This window comes from Passer montanus, unplaced genomic scaffold (assembly GCF_014805655.1).
Source record: "Passer montanus isolate IOZ18808 unplaced genomic scaffold, ASM1480565v1 scaffold10, whole genome shotgun sequence".
Classification (NCBI taxonomy): Eukaryota; Metazoa; Chordata; class Aves; order Passeriformes; family Passeridae; genus Passer; species Passer montanus.
In genome coordinates this window covers 38,468,477-38,474,476 of record NW_024356505.1, presented here as the reverse complement: position 1 = coordinate 38,474,476, position 6,000 = coordinate 38,468,477, and positions in this window count along the sequence as shown.

Genomic DNA, 6,000 nt, shown 5'->3' with positions numbered 1-6,000 from the left:
CTCTAGTTTATATACTCTAGTTTTACAGATGTAATTTCCTTGACTCAATTAGGCTACCAGTGATTATGAAGTGCAGTACAAAGTCCTCATGAGATTGCTGCATGGAAGTGAAGCATGCTTCTGAATAACAAATTATTTTTAGGATACTTTCCTTCTCTGCACAGACTTCAAATCCACGTTCATTCTCACAATAGAAAGAGTAGTCAGCCATCCTCTTTGGAGGACTATCCTAACTACAGTCATTTGCAAGGCTTATTAAAGTTAACTTATGCACCCAGCAGAGTTTCTCAAAGATGAATACCAAAGTGGTTTGTGTTCTAGTACTCAAAAGCAAATATCTGAGAAGCAAGATGGTGTCATCCAGATAAAACTTTTCATTAACAACACATTAACCAGTTCTTTCACGCTGTACTTGATTCTTATCAAACTTCACTTACAGATAAGTACATCTTATTGATTAAAAGCAATCAAAGATAAACTCATTCCTACTCCAACAATGCCTGAATTGGACACCAATAAGGGACAAACCTTGCTCTTTTCAGCACCATACTGGAAGGACCAAAAATCTTGCAATCAAAATCCTGTAGTTTTTAGGTGGAAAAATCAAGGCGGATTTTTAGGTGGAAAAGTTACACGTTATACAATTTGTTTCAGACCCTGCTTGAAGCTCCCACAGAATTCCTAAATGCTTGTTATGTCTCCTGGGAGGACAAATAACCATAGGCTGTTGTCACCTCCAAGAACTGTAGCTTTCATATTTCCATGGATAGGAAAAAGTCAGAAAAGTATTTGGTATAGAAGAGAAGGAGGCCAGGGGAACTGTGAGGGAAGATGTCAAAAGTTCATTTGTTTAAAATCTCTAACTGGTAGATACGTTCAGTTTCTTCTTAGATTTGCCTCTGCACATTGTCACTTCTAAAAGGGAATTTCAGAAGTTCTTGGTGGGCAAGGATAGCAGAGCTGTAAAATGAGCAATTCCTGACCCTCATTTTTGGAGGCTGGTTGTTTGCCCAGGAGAGATTCCAGTCCTATCAATGAAACAACCAACAGAGGGAGCAGCCATCTAACAAAGCACATTTCAGTATTTTACTTTACTTTTTGTAGCAACTAACACTCCAAAGGAATATGATCTAATCCTCAGCAAGACAGCGGAACAGAGGTTTTCAAATGCTGTTTATGCCAGGTACAAAAAGCACACACAGAACATCTGCTGCATTTAACTCCTTAAAAGCAGCACTGAATTTGGCATGCAGGAACACAGTAACTTCTGTTTGACCATATTTACCATCCACAAAAAGAAAAAAAAACAACAAAAACAAACAAACAAAAAAAAAACCCACAAAAAAAAAAAAAGTGGTTCTGCAAAGGAGACTGGGTAATCACAGGATACAAGGTTGGAAGGGACCTCAAGGATCAGCAGGTCCAACTTTTCATGGTAAAAGCATGTAAAGCACAAGGTATTTGGTATGAAACCCTCAGTGCTAACTTGGTGTGCTTGATTTAAGCCTTTAGAGACACCCAGGCAGAGTGCAGGATCAGAGATATTTGGTATATGCCTACCTACGCACACTACCTAATTATATTTCCCTAAAAACACAAGGAATAAAATGGGCATTTAGAATCCTGTCAAGGAAATGTGAAGAGGGACTACCTGCAACCCAAGCTCACCAAAACCCAAATTCACCAAACCTTCAGAGGGACCTGAAGGGTTCCTTCTTTTGACATACTTGAACCCTTTAGGTCTGAAAGCACAGGAAAGATCAGATCAGAGGAAACATCTCAAGATATTTCAAAAACTTCCATCACAGGATCCTTCACCCCATCAGCAAGGACACTCAGAGAGCACCAGAAATAATCTTGCCCCATCAGAAAGTCCTGTGCTCTACTCACAACACACCATAGCTGGGGCATGCTTTAAGGTTGTGCTTTCAAACAATAGAAATGTGCGTGCTCTTATCAAAAATCTCACTAAAAAGTAAACAATTACTATTGATTCTACTAACACTGTCTGGAATCCAAATAATAGCAGCCACCTTGTTTCTATCTTTCTTTGTGCTATTACATTTTCTAACAATAAAATAGTCACTTTCTTACCCTTCAAGACTGCACTTCAACAAGAATTTAAAAAGCACTACACAAAGCTAGAGAAAGGGGATTATCACAGTAACTTTGATTTTCCTTCTCAGTGCCAGTTAAAATCTACAGACATTTGTATTCTGTATTTTTAACCTCCATGAACAGTGCTGAACATGTCTAAAATTCAGCACACGAATATCATGAATAATATACCTCTAGTCTCAGGTGTGCAGTAAAACCCAGTGTTACAGGAAGTGCATTCAGTCAGTTAACCATTATGAGCATTTTTAATTATCTTTAAACCAACAATTATTCCTAAAAGGTCCTCCAAACAATTTTTAATAAAAAACTAATTTACTACACACAAATTAATTAGTCTGAGATAAAATTAGTGGCATCTTTTTAAATTAGATTTTGCAACCAAGGTCAAGGGCAGTAAACATCTACTTCAGGTTCTAAAAGACACAGCTTTTGGACAATGAAGTATTCTCAAATTTTGTTTTGCCTCAAGGAAATGAAGAATTGGTTCCATTGTGATGGAAGAAAAGACTTAAGGGAAATAGGGCACTTCAGACTTCAGTGGATAATCAAGTGAAAACCACTCAGATGATGTTTTGATCAGGAATTTGTTCAATTAAAAAATAACGAGTTTTGACACAAAACTAATCATGGCAATAAATTTTCAGAACCTGTAGTGCTGTTCAGAGATACATGTGCCAGTGCTTGAAAATGGCTTGGCTGCTTATACTCCTCAGCAACCCAGAGCAACCCAAATGGAGATCTCTAACGTGTCAGTCTCAGGCAAGCACAGCCATGCCACTCCAATAGTGCCACCTGCTGCACGCTGGGAAAGTGTACAGGGAACTCCATTTAAAGATTGATTGACTGATTTAAAAAGAAATCACATGGTGTGCATGCATGACAATAGGAATTTATTTTTATTTCTTAGTAATACCTAAAAGGAACTTGTTCCACTACACTGTAAGAACAGAACCTGTGGGTAATTTGTTTTCAAGTTTACCTCAGTAGCATAACAAGGATTAGCTGTATCAGCTCACTACACATCAAAGTCACAATTAACCTCACGTACGTTCTGATGTCATGGTGATTAGAGCTGCAATTCATTTTATTAATCATATCCTGGTGGCAAATTCTTCACAAAAAACACATACATATATATATATGTGTGTGTGTGTGTGTGTGTGTGTATACAGACACAGACACATGCCTTGATAGCAAAGTGTACCTGCACAAACACACATACACACAAACCCATACACACCTCCAGAGACTGATTGAATCACATCTCAAACCCTGTGAGCAGTTTTGAGCCTGTCACGACAAGAAAGACATTGCTGGAGTGTGTCCAGAGAAGAGCAACTGAGCTGGGAATGGGCCTGAAGCACAAGTCTGATGAGGAGCAGCTGATGGAGCTGTGGGGGCTCAGACTGGAGGAAAAGAGGCTCAGGAGGACCTTCTCACTCTCTACAGCTCCTGACAGGAGGTCATAGTGACATGGGGGTCTGTCTCTTCTCCTGGGTAACAAGTGGCAGGATGAGAGGAAATGGCCTCTCATTGCACCAGGAGAGGTTCAGATTGGATTTTAGGAACATTTTTTCATGGAAAGGGTTATAAAGCCATTGGGAACGGCACCTGAGAACATAGTTTAATGGTGAACTGGTCAGACTTGCTGATCTTAAAGATTTCTTCCAGCCTTAACAATTCTGTGCAGACTCTGCTCACAAGTTTTCCCTGAGAAGCAAACAAACTGCGATGTATATGGGATTGGCTGAGCTAATCCTGTTTGCAGTTCCTCCTCTCTGCTGTAGCACCTGGGCCCATTCCCTTTGTCTCACTGGCCATCTGGCTCCTTCACCTGCTTTGTGGCTCTGTTGCTCACCCTTGGAACTGCCTGGGAGGGGACTGACTTGTTTAAACCATTCACGTGTCTACGTGTGATGGCTTTTCTGTGATCCTGAGGGAATGGTGCAGCACAAACAATTAATAATCATTTCTGATCAGATACAAACTCATTACAAGTTAAATGCTCTTCTAATGAGAAGTGAAGCTCACATCTCAGAAGACAGAGCCTGTGTTTCTGGTTTAAGGATGCTATCCCAGTAATTCCTCCTGCCACACACAGGCAGGCTGCACAAGTCACTTTCACAGGAGGTCAGAGAGTCAAACAGTGTGACTGGAATTTTAAAAAGGTTGGGTAACTTTTATGACCATTAATAATGTTTGTATTGAATGCCAGCTCAAACTGTAATGAGGTTAATTAAATCTCCTGTCCCAATGTATAAGCCAACTGCCTGAAGGTCCAGAGGCAGACTCCATGTGACAACAACTCAGAACACTGGACAAACAAAGCAATTGAGGCACTGCTTGCTGGAGAGAACCAGGTGTTTGTCACTGCTCAAGGCAGAGTATCAAAGTAGATCTAACAAAGCCATGCTACATCAGAACAATTCTAACATGATATGTGCTTTTTCTGAGATAGAGAGAAGCCAACTTCAAGAGTACCCACAGAGTCTGACAGAGTATTGTGTTTACTGTTCTCTCCCTGGCTAAGGCAGGAAAGGACTACAGCTGAAGCAGGTAACCCAGCTGTAGGACACAAGCATGTTGGGAAGGCAGGGGTAATTATTAACAAGTCAGCTACAGCAGACTTACACATGTGAGCCTGCTGAGCCTTCCCAGAACTCTGTGCACAGCATAGCTAGAGACTTGTCACCTGCAGGCACAGAACCTCCAAGGGGATTCCCAAGATCTGCAGGATTTCAGCCTGATTCAGTCAATCATTTATGTGCAACCCACAGAACATGAAGGAGCAAGTGAACTGTCTGAGCTCAGGCAGCTGCGAAGCTCAAGCGTGTTGAACAATCTCAGCAAAGAGAACGGCTCCAACATTTCCAGCTCCTGCCAAAAATCACCACTGAAATCACGCACTGCAGCACTTTGGGCACACCAGCAGATTTCTGCTACAAAATGCATGCCAGCCTGCAACAAACTGAACTTTTACCCTTTCCCAAATAGGAAAGGGCCCAGAATTTCTGAAGCTGCAAGGAGGTTTGGGTTATCTGTCTTATGATATTCAGTAATACCTAAAACTTGGTCAAAAACTTGACTAAAACTTAAATGGGTCAATCTGCTGAGGGTTTACTACTTTTACTAGCTACAGAAGATTGTGACATTATCTTTAATATCTTTATAACTTTTAAAATCAATTAATACATACTCTGCTCATTTCTGTTGTTGTTTAATGGATCTTAGTAAATGCCATCTCTTTCATATATATAAATTTTATAACAACATATTGTTGCTTCCCAACCAGCCCCAGTATTTTGTTAGGAAACAAAACTTGGAATTTATTACTCAGTTCCCTGATACCATGTAACAACACACCTTCCTTACCAGAGTGTAACTGTTGTAGCACTACTGATTTTTGTAGCGAGGATTTAACATCCTGTCTGGTGAAGAGAAGGTTGTGCCGAGACCTCATGTCAACCTTCCAGTATCTGAAGGGAGCCTACAGGGAAGCTGGAGAGGGACCCTTCATCAGGATTTGCAGTGACAGGACAAGGAGTAATGGGTACAGATTGATAGAGGGGAAGTTTAGGCTGGATATTAGGAAGAAATTCTTTACTGAGAGGGTGGTGAGAGATTGGAACAGGTTGCCCAGGGAGGTTGTGGATTCCCCAAACCTGACAGTGCTAAATGCCAGGTTGGACAATTCCTTAAGCAACCTGATCTAGTAGGAAGTGTCCCAGCCCATGGCAAGGGGAGTTGGGACAAGATGGTCCTTAAGGTCCCTTTCAACCCTTAACATTCCATGATCCTATGAAATTCTTTTGTGCCACAATAACACCACAAACCTGTGCAAGTTTTCATAAGTGAGTGGTTATTACCAGTCTAACAGCTGTG